The sequence below is a fragment of the Schistocerca serialis genome, chromosome 2, assembly GCF_023864345.2.
Source record: "Schistocerca serialis cubense isolate TAMUIC-IGC-003099 chromosome 2, iqSchSeri2.2, whole genome shotgun sequence".
Taxonomy (NCBI): domain Eukaryota; kingdom Metazoa; phylum Arthropoda; class Insecta; order Orthoptera; family Acrididae; genus Schistocerca; species Schistocerca serialis.
The window spans coordinates 511,277,223-511,293,539 of NC_064639.1; the positions used below are offsets into that span (position 1 = coordinate 511,277,223).

General features: G+C 46.4%; 17 non-coding genes across 17 annotated transcripts; all 17 read right to left on the reverse strand.

Moving 5' to 3' along the window:
• Positions 1-1,051: 1,051 nt before the first annotated feature.
• On the reverse strand, positions 1,052-1,133 carry Trnas-gcu (transfer RNA serine (anticodon GCU)). The gene has a single exon. It is a non-coding gene; the product is annotated as a tRNA-Ser (tRNA).
• Positions 1,134-1,901: 768 nt separating this feature from the next.
• On the reverse strand, positions 1,902-1,983 carry Trnas-gcu (transfer RNA serine (anticodon GCU)). The gene has a single exon. It is a non-coding gene; the product is annotated as a tRNA-Ser (tRNA).
• A 768-nt stretch (positions 1,984-2,751) lies between these two features.
• Trnas-gcu (transfer RNA serine (anticodon GCU)) lies at positions 2,752-2,833 on the reverse strand. The gene has a single exon. It is a non-coding gene; the product is annotated as a tRNA-Ser (tRNA).
• Positions 2,834-3,601: 768 nt separating this feature from the next.
• On the reverse strand, positions 3,602-3,683 carry Trnas-gcu (transfer RNA serine (anticodon GCU)). The gene has a single exon. It is a non-coding gene; the product is annotated as a tRNA-Ser (tRNA).
• An 818-nt stretch (positions 3,684-4,501) lies between these two features.
• Trnas-gcu (transfer RNA serine (anticodon GCU)) lies at positions 4,502-4,583 on the reverse strand. The gene has a single exon. It is a non-coding gene; the product is annotated as a tRNA-Ser (tRNA).
• Positions 4,584-5,351: 768 nt separating this feature from the next.
• Positions 5,352-5,433, reverse strand: Trnas-gcu (transfer RNA serine (anticodon GCU)). The gene has a single exon. It is a non-coding gene; the product is annotated as a tRNA-Ser (tRNA).
• Positions 5,434-6,201: 768 nt separating this feature from the next.
• On the reverse strand, positions 6,202-6,283 carry Trnas-gcu (transfer RNA serine (anticodon GCU)). The gene has a single exon. It is a non-coding gene; the product is annotated as a tRNA-Ser (tRNA).
• Positions 6,284-7,111: 828 nt separating this feature from the next.
• Positions 7,112-7,193, reverse strand: Trnas-gcu (transfer RNA serine (anticodon GCU)). The gene has a single exon. It is a non-coding gene; the product is annotated as a tRNA-Ser (tRNA).
• A 768-nt stretch (positions 7,194-7,961) lies between these two features.
• Trnas-gcu (transfer RNA serine (anticodon GCU)) lies at positions 7,962-8,043 on the reverse strand. Its single transcript has one exon. It is a non-coding gene; the product is annotated as a tRNA-Ser (tRNA).
• An 828-nt stretch (positions 8,044-8,871) lies between these two features.
• Positions 8,872-8,953, reverse strand: Trnas-gcu (transfer RNA serine (anticodon GCU)). The gene has a single exon. It is a non-coding gene; the product is annotated as a tRNA-Ser (tRNA).
• Positions 8,954-9,721: 768 nt separating this feature from the next.
• On the reverse strand, positions 9,722-9,803 carry Trnas-gcu (transfer RNA serine (anticodon GCU)). Its single transcript has one exon. It is a non-coding gene; the product is annotated as a tRNA-Ser (tRNA).
• Positions 9,804-10,571: 768 nt separating this feature from the next.
• Trnas-gcu (transfer RNA serine (anticodon GCU)) lies at positions 10,572-10,653 on the reverse strand. Its single transcript has one exon. It is a non-coding gene; the product is annotated as a tRNA-Ser (tRNA).
• Positions 10,654-11,471: 818 nt separating this feature from the next.
• Positions 11,472-11,553, reverse strand: Trnas-gcu (transfer RNA serine (anticodon GCU)). The gene has a single exon. It is a non-coding gene; the product is annotated as a tRNA-Ser (tRNA).
• A 768-nt stretch (positions 11,554-12,321) lies between these two features.
• Trnas-gcu (transfer RNA serine (anticodon GCU)) lies at positions 12,322-12,403 on the reverse strand. Its single transcript has one exon. It is a non-coding gene; the product is annotated as a tRNA-Ser (tRNA).
• An 818-nt stretch (positions 12,404-13,221) lies between these two features.
• On the reverse strand, positions 13,222-13,303 carry Trnas-gcu (transfer RNA serine (anticodon GCU)). The gene has a single exon. It is a non-coding gene; the product is annotated as a tRNA-Ser (tRNA).
• A 768-nt stretch (positions 13,304-14,071) lies between these two features.
• Positions 14,072-14,153, reverse strand: Trnas-gcu (transfer RNA serine (anticodon GCU)). The gene has a single exon. It is a non-coding gene; the product is annotated as a tRNA-Ser (tRNA).
• Positions 14,154-14,998: 845 nt separating this feature from the next.
• Positions 14,999-15,080, reverse strand: Trnas-gcu (transfer RNA serine (anticodon GCU)). Its single transcript has one exon. It is a non-coding gene; the product is annotated as a tRNA-Ser (tRNA).
• Positions 15,081-16,317: the final 1,237 nt, after the last annotated feature.

Below are 16,317 nucleotides of genomic sequence, written 5' to 3' on the forward strand. Positions count from 1 at the left end.
ATGTTTTCTCTATGTAAGTAGGCTGTTTATGTTTTCTTATTGGCAACGTTACGTAGCGCTCAATATGAAAATCACTGGCTGTGCTGTGTGCAGTCTGTCGCTAGTTTGCATTGTTGTCTGCCATTGTAGTGTTGGGCAGCGGCAGCTGGCTGTGAACAGCGCGTAGCGTTGCGCAGTTGGAGGTGAGCCGCCAGCAGTGGTGGATGTGGGGAGAGAGATGGCGGAGTTTTGTAATTTTTCATGAACTGGTATATTTATACATGATGATATCAAGGTAAATACATTGTTTGTTCTCTATTAATATCTTTCATTTGCTAACTATCCCTATCAGTAGTTAGTGCCTTCCATAGCTTGAATCTTTTATTTAGCTGGCAGTAGTGGCGCTCGCTGTATTGCAGTAGCTTGAGCAGCGAAGATTTTTGTGAGGTAAGTGATTTGTGAAAGGTATAGTTTAATGTTAGTCAGGGCCATTCTTTTGCAGGGATCTTTGATAGTCAGATTGCGTTGCGCTAAAAACATTGTGTGTCAGGTTAAGGTCAGTCGTGTATAATTGTTCAAAGGGGACGTTTCAGACTTACTGCAACGAAACGTACAGCTCGATACGCTACACTGATATTGCTGGCAAGATTTTGACGTGCCCCCTAGCCCAAGATTGTCCTGCTGTTTGCGATGGAGCTTGGTGTTTGGGCGGCCACTAGCGACGGATGTCTGCAAAGTCAAGTCAAGTCTCTCCAGTAGTGGATTATTAAAGGCACGATACGTTAAAATGACAGCGACAGATATGCACTTAAATATTAATAAGAACCCGTCGTTCGGAAATACCAACATACTCTTTGCTGGAGCCGAAATTTGATTGGATTATAGATCTCGAATTGATGTTTAATTCGAAGAGCATACGCTATGGAATGTTGTGCGCTTTCATCTGGTAGGCAGTTTTGTCTCTTATTTCATACACACGCTATCTACCACGTACACGCGTCGATGTTACTACTGAGTGGCGTTTCGCACGGAGAAGGAGTGACCGCAAACGCGTGCTTTACGTAAAATTCTTCGACGAGGATGGGATTCGAAACCACGCGTGCAGAGCACATTGGATTAGCAGTCCAACGCCCTAACCACTCTGCCACCACGTCTGCTGGAGCAACAGTGGTGTCTTTGGCGAGTGCTTGCGGAAAGAAGACATTTGTCGATTCGAAAACACATTCAAATCATGGTACTGGGCCGGTGTTAACGTCTAATGCCAAGCTGCAGTGCGGCCGACCAAGCTCCCACTGGCGAATCGTTTCATGACAGCATCCGTCCATGTCGATATGCGATCGGGTAAAATCACCGGCCCACTTATCTACTGCAGCAATAAGCATTGTATCGACATGCAGTGTCGTCTAATGCAAATGAGAAAGGTGCTGTGCATTCTTTTGCACGACTTACTGCAACGAAACGTACAGCTCGATACGCTACACTGATATTGCTGGCAAGATTTTGACGTGCCCCCTAGCCCAAGATTGTCCTGCTGTTTGCGATGGAGCTTGGTGTTTGGGCGGCCACTAGCGACGGATGTCTGCAAAGTCAAGTCAAGTCTCTCCAGTAGTGGATTATTAAAGGCACGATACGTTAAAATGACTGCGACAGATATGCACTTAAATATAAATAAGAACTCGTCGTTCGCAAATACCAACATACTCTTTGCTGGAGCCGAAATTTGATTGGTTTATAGATCTCGAATTGATGTTTAATTCGAAGGGCATACGCTATGGAATGTTGTGCGCTTTCATCTGGTAGGCAGTTTTGTGTCTTATTTCATACACACGCTATCTGCCACGTACACGCGTCGATGTTACTACTGAGTGGCGTTTCGCACGGAGAAGGAGTGACCGCAAACGCGTGCTTTACGTAAATTTCTTCGACGAGGATGGGATTCGAACCCACGCGTGCAGAGCACATTGGATTAGCAGTCCAACGCCTTAACCACTCGGCCACCTCGTCTGCTGGAGCTACAGTTGTGTCTTTGGCGAGTGCTTGCGGAAAGAAGACATTTGTCGATTCGAAAACACATTCAAAACATGGTACTGGGCCGGTGTTAACGTCTAATGCCAAGCTGCAGTGCAGCCGATCAAGCTCCCACTGGCGAATCGTTTAATGACAGCATCCGTCCATGTCGATATGCGATCGGGTAAAATCACCGGCCCACTTATCTACTGCAGGAATAAGCATTGTATCGACATGCAGTGTCGTCTAATGCAAATGAGAAAGGTGCTGTGCATTCTTTTGCACGACTTACTGCAACGAAACGTACAGCTCGATACGCTACACTGATATTGCTGGCAAGATTTTGACGTGCCCCCTAGCCCAAGATTGTCGTGCTGTTTGCGAAGGAGTTTGGTGTTTGGGCGGCCACTAGCGACGGATGTCTGCAAAGTCAAGTCAAGTCTCTCCAGTAGTGGATTATTAAAGGCACGATACGTTAAAATGACTGCGACAGATATGCACTTAAATATAAATAAGAACCCTTCGTTCGCAAATACCAACATACTCTTTGCTGGAGCCGAAATTTGATTGGTTTATAGATCTCGAATTGATGTTTAATTCGAAGAGCATACGCTATGGAATGTTGTGCGCTTTCATCTGGTAGGCAGTTTTGTCTCTTATTTCATACACACGCTATCTGCCACGTACACGCGTCGATGTTACTACTGAGTGGCGTTTCGCACGGAGAAGGAGTGACCGCAAACGCGTGCTTTACGTAAAATTCTTCGACGAGGATGGGATTCGAACCCACGCATGCGGAGCACATTGGATTAGCAGTCCAACGCCTTAACCACTCGGCCACCTCTTCTGATGGAGCTACAGTTGTGTCTTTGGCGAGTGCTTGCGGAAAGAAGACATTTGTCGATTCGAAAACACATTCAAAACATGGTACTGGGCCGGTGTTAACGTCTAATGCCAAGCTGCAGTGCAGCCGATCAAGCTCCCACTGGCGAATCGTTTAATGACAGCATCCGTCCATGTCGATATGCGATCGGGTAAAATCACCGGCCCTCTTATCTACTGCAGGAATAAGCATTATATCGACATGCAGTGTCGTCTAATGCAAATGGGAAAGTTGCTGTGCATTCTTTTGCACGACTTACTGCAACGAAACGTACAGCTCGATACGCTACACTGATATTGCTGGCAAGATTTTGACGTGCCCCCTAGCCCAAGATTGTCCTGCTGTTTGCGATGGAGCTTGGTGTTTGGGCGGCCACTAGCGACGGATGTCTGCAAAGTCAAGTCAAGTCTCTCCAGTAGTGGATTATTAAAGGCACGATACGTTAAAATGACTGCGACAGATATGCACTTAAATATAAATAAGAACCCGTCGTTCGCAAATACCAACATACTCTTTGCTGGAGCCGAAATTTGATTGGTTTATAGATCTCGAATTGATGTTTAATTCGAAGAGCATACGCTATGGAATGTTGTGCGCTTTCATCTGGTAGGCAGTTTTGTCTCTTATTTCATACACACGCTATCTGCCACGTACACGCGTCGATGTTACTACTGAGTGGCGTTTCGCACGGAGAAGGAGTGACCGCAAACGCGTGCTTTACGTAAAATTCTTCGACGAGGATGGGATTCGAACCCACGCATGCAGAGCACATTGGATTAGCAGTCCAACGTCTTAACCACTCGGCCACCTCGTCTGCTGGAGCTACAGTTGTGTCTTTGGCGATTGCTTGCGGAAAGAAGACATTTGTCGATTCGAAAACACATTCAAAACATGGTACTGGGCCGGTGTTAACGTCTAATGCCAAGCTGCAGTGCAGCCGATCAAGCTCCCACTGGCGAATCGTTTAATGACAGCATCCGTCCATGTCGATATGCGATCGGGTAAAATCACCGGCCCACTTATCTACTGCAGCAATAAGCATTGTATCGACATGCAGTGTCGTCTAATGCAAATGAGAAAGGTGCTGTGCATTCTTTTGCACGACTTACTGCAACGAAACGTACAGCTCGATACGCTACACTGATATTGCTGGCAAGATTTTGACGTGCCCCCTAGCCCAAGATTGTCCTGCTGTTTGCGATGGAGCTTGGTGTTTGGGCGGCCACTAGCGACGGATGTCTGCAAAGTCAAGTCAAGTCTCTCCAGTAGGCCCTGCCAAATGGCTTCTGTAGATCGCGGCCTGACATTAAAGAACCATATGGATTATTAAAGGCACGATACGTTAAAATGACTGCGACAGATATGCACTTAAATATAATTAAGAACTCGTCGTTCGCAAATACCAACATACTCTTTGCTGGATCCGAAATTTGATTGATTTATAGATCTCGAATTGATGTTTAATTCGAAGGGCATACGCTATGGAATGTTGTGCGCTTTCATCTGGTAGGCAGTTTTGTCTCTTATTTCATACACACGCTATCTGCCACGTACACGCGCCGATGTTACTACTGAGTGGCGTTTCGCACGGAGAAGGAGTGACCGCAAACGCGTGCTTTACGTAAAATTCTTCGACGAGGATGGGATTCGAACCCACGCGTGCAGAGCACATTGGATTAGCAGTCCAACGCCTTAACCACTCGGCCACCTCGTCTGCTGCAGCTACAGTTGTGTCTCTGGCGAGTCCTTGCGGAAAGAAGACATTTGTCGATTCGAAAACACATTCAAAACAAGGTACTGGGCCGGTGTTAACGTCTAATGCCAAGCTGCAGTGCAGCCGATCAAGCTTTCACTGGCGAATCGTTTAATGACAGCATCCGTCCATGTCGATATGCAATCGGGTAAAATCACCGACCCACTTATCTACTGCAGGAATAAGCATTGTATCGACATGCAGTGTCGTCTAATGCAAATGAGAAAGGTGCTGTGCATTCTTTTGCACGACTTACTGCAACGAAACGTACAGCTCGATACGCTACACTGATATTGCTGGCAAGATTTTGACGTGCCCCCTAGCCCAAGATTGTCCTGCTGTTTGCGATGGAGCTTGGTGTTTGGGCGGCCACTAGCGACGGATGTCTGCAAAGTCAAGTCAAGTCTCTCCAGTAGTGGATTATTAAAGGCACGATACGTTAAAATGACTGCGACAGATATGCACTTAAATATAAATAAGAACCCGTCGTTCGCAAATACCAACATACTCTTTGCTGGAGCCGAAATTTGATTGGTTTATAGATCTCGAATTGATGTTTAATTCGAAGAGCATACGCTATGGAATGTTGTGCGCTTTCATCTGGTAGGCAGTTTTGTCTCTTATTTCATACACACGCTATCTCCCACGTACACGCGTCGATGTTACTACTGAGTGGCGTTTCGCACGGAGAAGGAGTGACCGCAAACGCGTGCTTTGCGTAGAATTCTTCGACGAGGATGGGATTCGAAACCACGCGTGCAGAGCACATTGGATTAGCAGTCCAACGCCCTAACCACTCGGCCACCACGTCTGCTGTAGCTACAGTGGTGTCTTTGGCGAGTGCTTGCGGAAAGAAGACATTTGTCGATTCGAAAACACATTCAAATCATGGTACTGGGCCGGTGTTAACGTCTAATGCCAAGCTGCAGTGCGGCCGACCAAGCTCCCACTGGCGAATCGTTTAATGACAGCATCCGTCCATGTCGATATGCGATCGGGTAAAATCACCGGCCCACTTATCTACTGCAGGAATAAGCATTGTAATGACATGCAGTGTCGTCTAATGCAAATGAGAAAGGTGCTGTGCATTCTTTTGCACGACTTACTGCAACGAAACGTACAGCTCGATACGCTACACTGATATTGCTGGCAAGATTTTGACGTGCCCCCTAGCCCAAGATTGTCCTGCTGTTTGCGATGGAGCTTGGTGTTTGGGCGGCCACTAGCGACGGATGTCTGCAAAGTCAAGTCAAGTCACTCCAGTAGTGGATTATTAAAGGCACGATACGTTAAAATGACTGCGACAGATATGCACTTAAATATAAATAAGAACCCGTCGTTCGCAAATACCAACATACTCTTTGCTGGAGCCGAAATTTGATTGGTTTATAGATCTCGAATTGATGTTTAATTCGAAGAGCATACGCTATGGAATGTTGTGCGCTTTCATCTGGTAGGCAGTTTTGTCTCTTATTTCATACACACGCTATCTGCCACGTACACGCGTCGATGTTACTACTGAGTGGCGTTTCGCACGGAGAAGGAGTGACCGCAAACGCGTGCTTTGCGTAAAATTCTTCGACGAGGATGGGATTCGAAACCACGCGTGCAGAGCACATTGGATTAGCAGTCCAACGCCCTAACCACGCGGCCACCACGTCTGCTGGAGCTACAGTGGTGTCTTTGGCGAGTGCTTGCGGAAAGAAGACATTTGTCGATTCGAAAACACATTCAAATCATGGTACTGGGCCGGTGTTAACGTCTAATGCCAAGCTGCAGTGCGGCCGACCAAGCTCCCACTGGCGAATCGTTTAATGACAGCATCCGTCCATGTCGATATGCGATCGAGTAAAATCACCGGCCCACTTATCTACTGCAGGAATAAGCATTGTATCGACATGCAGTGTCGTCTAATGCAAATGAGAAAGGTGCTGTGCATTCTTTTGCACGACTTACTGCAACGAAACGTACAGCTCGATACGCTACACTGATATTGCTTGCAAGATTTTGACGTGCCCCCTAGCCCAAGATTGTCCTGCTGTTTGCGATGGAGCTTGGTGTTTGGGCGGCCACTAGCGACGGATGTCTGCAAAGTCAAGTCAAGTCTCTCCAGTAGGCCCTGCCAAATGGCTTCTGTAGATGGCGGCCTGACATTAAACAACAGTTGTGCTACATATGGATTATTAAAGGCACGAGACGTTAAAATGACTGCGACAGATATGCACTTAAATATAAATAAGAACTCGTCGTTCGCAAACACCAACATACTTTTTGCTGGAGCCGAAGTTTGATTGGTTTATAGATCTCGAATTCATGTTTAATTCGAAGGGCATACGCTATGGAATGTTGTGCGCTTTCATCTGGTAGGCAGTTTTGTCTCTTATTTCATACACATGATATCTGCCACGTACACGCGCCGATGTTACTACTGACTGGCGTGTCGCACGGAGAAGGAGTGACCGCAAACGCGTGCTTTACGTAAAATTCTTCGACGAGGATGGGATTCGAACCCACGCATGCAGAGCACATTGGAGTAGCAGTGCAACGCCTTAACCACTCGGCCACCTCGTCTGCTAGAGCTACAATTGTGTCTCTGGCGAGTCCTTACGGAAAGAAGACATTTGTTGATTCGAAAACACATTGAAAACATGGTACTGGGCCGGTGTTAACGTCTAATGCCAAGCTGCAGTGCAGCCGATCAAGCTCCCACTGGCGAATCGTTTAATGACAGCATCCTTCCATGTCGATACGCGATCGGGTAAAATCACCGGCCCACTTATCTACTGCAGCAATTAGCATTGTATCGACATGCAGTGTCGTCTAATGCAAATGAGAAAGGTGCTGTGCATTCTTTTGCACGACTTACTGCAACGAAACGTACAGCTCGATACGCTACACTGATATTGCTGGCAAGATTTTGACGTGCCCCCTAGCCCAAGATTGTCCTGCTGTTTGCGAAGGAGTTTAGTGTTTGGGCGGCCACTAGCGACGGATGTCTGCAAAGTCAAGTCAAGTCTCTCCAGTAGTGGATTATTAAAGGCACGATACGTTAAAATGACTGCGACAGATATGCACTTAAATATAAATAAGAACCCGTCGTTCGCAAATACCAACATACTCTTTGCTGGAGCCGAAATTTGATTGGTTTATAGATCTCGAATTGATGTTTAATTCGAAGAGCATACGCTATGGAATGTTGTTCGCTTTCATCTGGTAGGCAGTTTTGTGTCTTATTTCATAGACACGCTATCTGCCACGTACACGCGTCGATGTTACTACTGAGTGGCGTTTCGCACGGAGAAGAAGTGACCGCAAACGTGTGCTTTACGTAAAATTCTTCGACGAGGATGGGATTCGAAACCACGCGTGCAGAGCACATTGGATTAGCAGTCCAACGCCTTAACCACTCGGCCACCACGTCAGCTGGAGCTACAGTGGTGTCTTTGGCGAGTGCTTGCGGAAAGAAGACATTTGTCGATTCGAAAACACATTCAAATCATGGTACTGGGCCGGTGTTAACGTCTAATGCCAAGCTGCAGTGCGGCCGACCAAGCTCCCACTGGCGAATCGTTTAATGACAGCATCCGTCCATGTCGATATGCGATCGAGTAAAATCACCGGCCCACTTATCTACTGCAGGAATAAGCATTGTATCGACATGCAGTGTCGTCTAATGCAAATGAGAAAGGTGCTGTGCATTCTTTTGCACGACTTACTGCAACGAAACGTACAGCTCGATACGCTACACTGATATTGCTTGCAAGATTTTGACGTGCCCCCTAGCCCAAGATTGTCCTACTGTTTGCGATGGAGCTTGGTGTTTGGGCGGCCACTAGCGACGGATGTCTGCAAAGTCAAGTCAAGTCTCTCCAGTAGGCCCTGCCAAATGGCTTCTGTAGATGGCGGCCTGACATTAAACAACAGTTGTGCTACATATGGATTATTAAAGACACGATACGTTAAAATGACTGCGACAGATATGCACTTAAATATAAATAAGAACTCGTCGTTCGCAAACACCAACATACTTTTTGCTGGAGCCGAAGTTTGATTGGTTTATAGATCTCGAATTCATGTTTAATTCGAAGGGCATACGCTATGGAATGCTGTGCGCTTTCATCTGGTAGGCAGTTTTGTCTCTTATTTCATACACATGATATCTGCCACGTACACGCGCCGATGTTACTACTGAGTGGCGTTTCGCACGGAGAAGGAGTGACCGCAAACGCGTGCTTTACGTAAAATTCTTCGACGAGGATGGAATTCGAACCCAAGCATGCAGAGCACATTGGAGTAGCAGTGCAACGCCTTAACCACTCGGCCACCTCGTCTGCTGGAGCTACAATTGTGTCTCTGGCGAGTCCTTACGGAAAGAAGACATTTGTCGATTCGAAAACACATTGAAAACATGGTACTGGGCCGGTGTTAACGTCTAATGCCAAGCTGCAGTGCAGCCGATCAAGCTCCCACTGGCGAATCGTTTAATGACAGCATCCGTCCATGTCGATATGCGATCGGGTAAAATCACCGGCCCACTTATCTACTGCAGGAATAAGCATTGTATCGACATGCAGTGTCGTCTAATGCAAATGAGAAAGGTGCTGTGCATTCTTTTGCACGACTTACTGCAACGAGACGTACAGCTCGATACGCTACACTGATATTGCTGGCAAGATTTTGACGTGCCCCCTAGCCCAAGATTGTCCTGCTGTTTGCGATGGAGCTTGGTGTTTGGGCGGCCACTAGCGACGGATGTCTGCAAAGTCAAGTCAAGTCTCTCCAGTAGTGGATTATTAAAGGCACGATACGTTAAAATGACTGCGACAGATATGCACTTAAATATAAATAAGAACCCGTCGTTCGCAAATACCAACATACTCTTTGCTGGAGCCGAAATTTGATTGGTTTATAGATCTCGAATTGATGTTTAATTCGAAGAGCATACGCTATGGAATGTTGTGCGCTTTCATCTGGTAGGCAGTTTTGTCTCTTATTTCATACACACGCTATCTGCCACGTACACGCGTCGATGTTACTACTGAGTGGCGTTTCGCACGGCGAAGGAGTGACCGCAAACGCGTGCTTTGCGTAAAATTCTTCGACGAGGATGGGATTCGAAACCACGCGTGCAGAGCACATTGGATTAGCAGTCCAACGCCCTAACCACGCGGCCACCACGTCTGCTGGAGCTACAGTGGTGTCTTTGGCGAGTGCTTGCGGAAAGAAGACATTTGTCGATTCGAAAACACATTCAAATCATGGTACTGGGCCGGTGTTAACGTCTAATGCCAAGCTGCAGTGCGGCCGACCAAGCTCCCACTGGCGAATCGTTTAATGACAGCATCCGTCCATGTCGATATGCGATCGAGTAAAATCACCGGCCCACTTATCTACTGCAGGAATAAGCATTGTATCGACATGCAGTGTCGTCTAATGCAAATGAGAAAGGTGCTGTGCATTCTTTTGCACGACTTACTGCAACGAAACGTACAGCTCGATACGCTACACTGATATTGCTTGCAAGATTTTGACGTGCCCCCTAGCCCAAGATTGTCCTGCTGTTTGCGATGGAGCTTGGTGTTTGGGCGGCCACTAGCGACGGATGTCTGCAAAGTCAAGTCAAGTCTCTCCAGTAGTGGATTATTAAAGGCACGATACGTTAAAATGACTGCGACAGATATGCACTTAAATATAAATAAGAACCCGTCGTTCGCAAATACCAACATACTCTTTGCTGGAGCCGAAATTTGATTGGTTTATAGATCTCGAATTGATGTTTAATTCGAAGAGCATACGCTATGGAATGTTGTGCGCTTTCATCTGGTAGGCAGTTTTGTCTCTTATTTCATACACACGCTATCTGCCACGTACACGCGTCGATGTTACTACTGAGTGGCGTTTCGCACGGAGAAGGAGTGACCGCAAACGCGTGCTTTACGTAAAATTCTTCGACGAGGATGGGATTCGAACCCACGCATGCAGAGCACATTGGATTAGCAGTCCAACGTCTTAACCACTCGGCCACCTCGTCTGCTGGAGCTACAGTTGTGTCTTTGGCGATTGCTTGCGGAAAGAAGACATTTGTCGATTCGAAAACACATTCAAAACATGGTACTGGGCCGGTGTTAACGTCTAATGCCAAGCTGCAGTGCAGCCGATCAAGCTCCCACTGGCGAATCGTTTAATGACAGCATCCGTCCATGTCGATATGCGATCGGGTAAAATCACCGGCCCACTTATCTACTGCAGCAATAAGCATTGTATCGACATGCAGTGTCGTCTAATGCAAATGAGAAAGGTGCTGTGCATTCTTTTGCACGACTTACTGCAACGAAACGTACAGCTCGATACGCTACACTGATATTGCTGGCAAGATTTTGACGTGCCCCCTAGCCCAAGATTGTCCTGCTGTTTGCGATGGAGCTTGGTGTTTGGGCGGCCACTAGCGACGGATGTCTGCAAAGTCAAGTCAAGTCTCTCCAGTAGGCCCTGCCAAATGGCTTCTGTAGATCGCGGCCTGACATTAAAGAACCATATGGATTATTAAAGGCACGATACGTTAAAATGACTGCGACAGATATGCACTTAAATATAAATAAGAACTCGTCGTTCGCAAATACCAACATACTCTTTGCTGGATCCGAAATTTGATTGATTTATAGATCTCGAATTGATGTTTAATTCGAAGGGCATACGCTATGGAATGTTGTGCGCTTTCATCTGGTAGGCAGTTTTGTCTCTTATTTCATACACACGCTATCTGCCACGTACACGCGCCGATGTTACTACTGAGTGGCGTTTCGCACGGAGAAGGAGTGACCGCAAACGCGTGCTTTACGTAAAATTCTTCGACGAGGATGGGATTCGAACCCACGCGTGCAGAGCACATTGGATTAGCAGTCCAACGCCTTAACCACTCGGCCACCTCGTCTGCTGCAGCTACGGTTGTGTCTCTGGCGAGTCCTTGCGGAAAGAAGACATTTGTCGATTCGAAAACACATTCAAAACAAGGTACTGGGCCGGTGTTAACGTCTAATGCCAAGCTGCAGTGCAGCCGATCAAGCTTTCACTGGCGAATCGTTTAATGACAGCATCCGTCCATGTCGATATGCAATCGGGTAAAATCACCGACCCACTTATCTACTGCAGGAATAAGCATTGTATCGACATGCAGTGTCGTCTAATGCAAATGAGAAAGGTGCTGTGCATTCTTTTGCACGACTTACTGCAACGAAACGTACAGCTCGATACGCTACACTGATATTGCTGGCAAGATTTTGACGTGCATCCTAGCCCAAGATTGTCCTGCAGTTTGCGATGGAGCTTGGTGTTTGGGCGGCCACTAGCGACGGATGTCTGCAAAGTCAAGTCAAGTCTCTCCAGTAGTGGATTATTAAAGGCACGATACGTTAAAATGACTGCGACAGATATGCACTTAAATATAAATAAGAACCCGTCGTTCGCAAATACCAACATACTCTTTGCTGGAGCCGAAATTTGATTGGTTTATAGATCTCGAATTGATGTTTAATTCGAAGAGCATACGCTATGGAATGTTGTGCGCTTTCATCTGGTAGGCAGTTTTGTCTCTTATTTCATACACACGCTATCTCCCACGTACACGCGTCGATGTTACTACTGAGTGGCGTTTCGCACGGAGAAGGAGTGACCGCAAACGCGTGCTTTGCGTAGAATTCTTCGACGAGGATGGGATTCGAAACCACGCGTGCAGAGCACATTGGATTAGCAGTCCAACGCCCTAACCACTCGGCCACCACGTCTGCTGTAGCTACAGTGGTGTCTTTGGCGAGTGCTTGCGGAAAGAAGACATTTGTCGATTCGAAAACACATTCAAATCATGGTACTGGGCCGGTGTTAACGTCTAATGCCAAGCTGCAGTGCGGCCGACCAAGCTCCCACTGGCGAATCGTTTAATGACAGCATCCGTCCATGTCGATATGCGATCGGGTAAAATCACCGGCCCACTTATCTACTGCAGGAATAAGCATTGTAATGACATGCAGTGTCGTCTAATGCAAATGAGAAAGGTGCTGTGCATTCTTTTGCACGACTTACTGCAACGAAACGTACAGCTCGATACGCTACACTGATATTGCTGGCAAGATTTTGACGTGCCCCCTAGCCCAAGATTGTCCTGCTGTTTGCGATGGAGCTTGGTGTTTGGGCGGCCACTAGCGACGGATTTCTGCAAAGGCAAGTCAAGTCTCTCCAGTAGGCCCTGCCAAATGGCTTCTGTAGATCGCGGCCTGACATTAAAGAACCATATGGATTATTAAAGGCACGATACGTTAAAATGACTGCGACAGATATGCACTTAAATATAAATAAGAACTCGTCGTTCGCAAATACCAACATACTCTTTGCTGGATCCGAAATTTGATTGATTTATAGATCTCGAATTGATGTTTAATTCGAAGGGCATACGCTATGGAATGTTGTGCGCTTTCATCTGGTAGGCAGTTTTGTCTCTTATTTCATACACACGCTATCTGCCACGTACACGCGCCGATGTTACTACTGAGTGGCGTTTCGCACGGAGAAGGAGTGACCGCAAACGCGTGCTTTACGTAAAATTCTTCGACGAGGATGGGATTCGAACCCACGCGTGCAGAGCACATTGGATTAGCAGTCCAACGCCTTAACCACTCGGCCACCTCGTCTGCTGCAGCTACAGTTGTGTCTCTGGCGAGTCCTTGCGGAAAGAAGACATTTGTCGATTCGAAAACACATTCAAAACAAGGTACTGGGCCGGTGTTAACGTCTAATGCCAAGCTGCAGTGCAGCCGATCAAGCTTTCACTGGCGAATCGTTTAATGACAGCATCCGTCCATGTCGATATGCAATCGGGTAAAATCACCGACCCACTTATCTACTGCAGGAATAAGCATTGTATCGACATGCAGTGTCGTCTAATGCAAATGAGAAAGGTGCTGTGCATTCTTTTGCACGACTTACTGCAACGAAACGTACAGCTCGATACGCTACACTGATATTGCTGGCAAGATTTTGACGTGCCCCCTAGCCCAAGATTGTCCTGCTGTTTGCGATGGAGCTTGGTGTTTGGGCGGCCACTAGCGACGGATGTCTGCAAAGTCAAGTCAAGTCTCTCCAGTAGTGGATTATTAAAGGCACGATACGTTAAAATGACTGCGACAGATATGCACTTAAATATAAATAAGAACCCGTCGTTCGCAAATACCAACATACTCTTTGCTGGAGCCGAAATTTGATTGGTTTATAGATCTCGAATTGATGTTTAATTCGAAGAGCATACGCTATGGAATGTTGTGCGCTTTCATCTGGTAGGCAGTTTTGTCTCTTATTTCATACACACGCTATCTCCCACGTACACGCGTCGATGTTACTACTGAGTGGCGTTTCGCACGGAGAAGGAGTGACCGCAAACGCGTGCTTTGCGTAGAATTCTTCGACGAGGATGGGATTCGAAACCACGCGTGCAGAGCACATTGGATTAGCAGTCCAACGCCCTAACCACTCGGCCACCACGTCTGCTGTAGCTACAGTGGTGTCTTTGGCGAGTGCTTGCGGAAAGAAGACATTTGTCGATTCGAAAACACATTCAAATCATGGTACTGGGCCGGTGTTAACGTCTAATGCCAAGCTGCAGTGCGGCCGACCAAGCTCCCACTGGCGAATCGTTTAATGACAGCATCCGTCCATGTCGATATGCGATCGGGTAAAATCACCGGCCCACTTATCTACTGCAGGAATAAGCATTGTAATGACATGCAGTGTCGTCTAATGCAAATGAGAAAGGTGCTGTGCATTCTTTTGCACGACTTACTGCAACGAAACGTACAGCTCGATACGCTACACTGATATTGCTGGCAAGATTTTGACGTGCCCCCTAGCCCAAGATTGTCCTGCTGTTTGCGATGGAGCTTGGTGTTTGGGCGGCCACTAGCGACGGATTTCTGCAAAGGCAAGTCAAGTCTCTCCAGTAGGCCCTGCCAAATGGCTTCTGTAGATCGCGGCCTGACATTAAAGAACAAACTGTCGGAGGCGACAGTTGTGCTACATATGGATTATTAAAGGCACGATACGTTAAAGTGACTGCGACAGATATGCACTTAAATATAAATAAGAACTCGTCGTTCGCAAATACCAACATACTCTTTGCTGGAGCCGAAATTTGATTGGTTTATAGATCTCGAATTGATGTTTAATTCGAAGGGCATACGCTATGGAATGTTGTGCGCTTTCATCTGGTAGGCAGTTTTGTCTCTTATTTCATACACACGCTATCTGCCACGTACACGCGCCGATGTTACTACTGAGTGGCGTTTCGCACGGAGAAGGAGTGACCGCAAACGCGTGCTTTACGTAAAATTCTTCGACGAGGATGGGATTCGAACCCACGCGTGCAGAGCACATTGGATTAGCAGTCCAACGCCTTAACTACTCGGCCACCTCGTCTGCTGGAGCTACAGTTGTGTCTCTGGCGAGTCCTTGCGGAAAGAAGACATTTGTCGATTCGAAAACACATTCAAAACATGGTACTGGGCCGGTGTTAACGTCTAATGCCAAGCTGCAGTGCAGCCGATCAAGCTCCCACTGGCGAATCGTTTAATGACAGCATCCGTCCATGTCGATATGCAATCGGGTAAAATCACCGGCCCACTTATCTATTGCAGGAATAAGCATTGTATCGACATGCAGTGTCGTCTAATGCAAATGAGAAAGGTGCTGTGCATTCTTTTGCACGACTTACTGCAACGAAACGTACACCTCGATACGCTACACTGATATTGCTGGCAAGATTTTGACGTGCCCCCTAGCCCAAGATTGTCCTGCTGTTTGCGATGGAGCTTGGTGTTTGGGCGGCCACTAGCGATGGATGTCTGCAAAGTCAAGTCAAGTCTCTCCAGTAGTGGATTATTAAAGGCACGATACGTTAAAATGACTGCGACAGATATGCACTTAAATATAAATAAGAACTCGTCGTTCGCAAACACCAACAACTTTTTGCTGGAGCCGAAGTTTGATTGGTTTATAGATCTCGAATTGATGTTTAATTCGAAGGGCATACGCTATGGAATGTTGTGCGCTTTCATCTGGTAGGCAGTTTTGTCTCTTATTTCATACACACGCTATCTGCCACGTACACGCGCCGATGTTACTACTGAGTGGCGTTTCGCACGGAGAAGGAGTGACCGCAAACGCGTGCTTTACGTAAAATTCTTCGACGAGGATGGGCTTCGAACCCACGCGAGCAGAGCACATTGGATTAGCAGTCCAACGCCTTAACCACTTTTTTTTTTTTTCATTAAAACATTTATTAAAAAAAACAATGTTACACATTCCAAATACATACTAAGTTATACATACATGAAGTTATTTAAACAAAACAGTTTGATCATTTCAATTATGCTGACGTTAAGGAAAGACAACAGAAGATTGTGTTACTGACTAAATTACCAGAAAGAATTACGTTAAACATCAAGAAAAAAAAAATTTTTTTTAAGACATTTAAACTTCAACCTGAAGAAGTAAAATCTGCACTTTGAATTACATGAGCTGCAATCTTTACAGAAGCATAATTTCTTTATGATGGATATCAACATGTTCGTGGGATAATTTTAAATATAAAACAATTTAATAATCATATTAGGCAATTTCTGAAATACTTGAGAATGGCGGAAAGGAGATATAT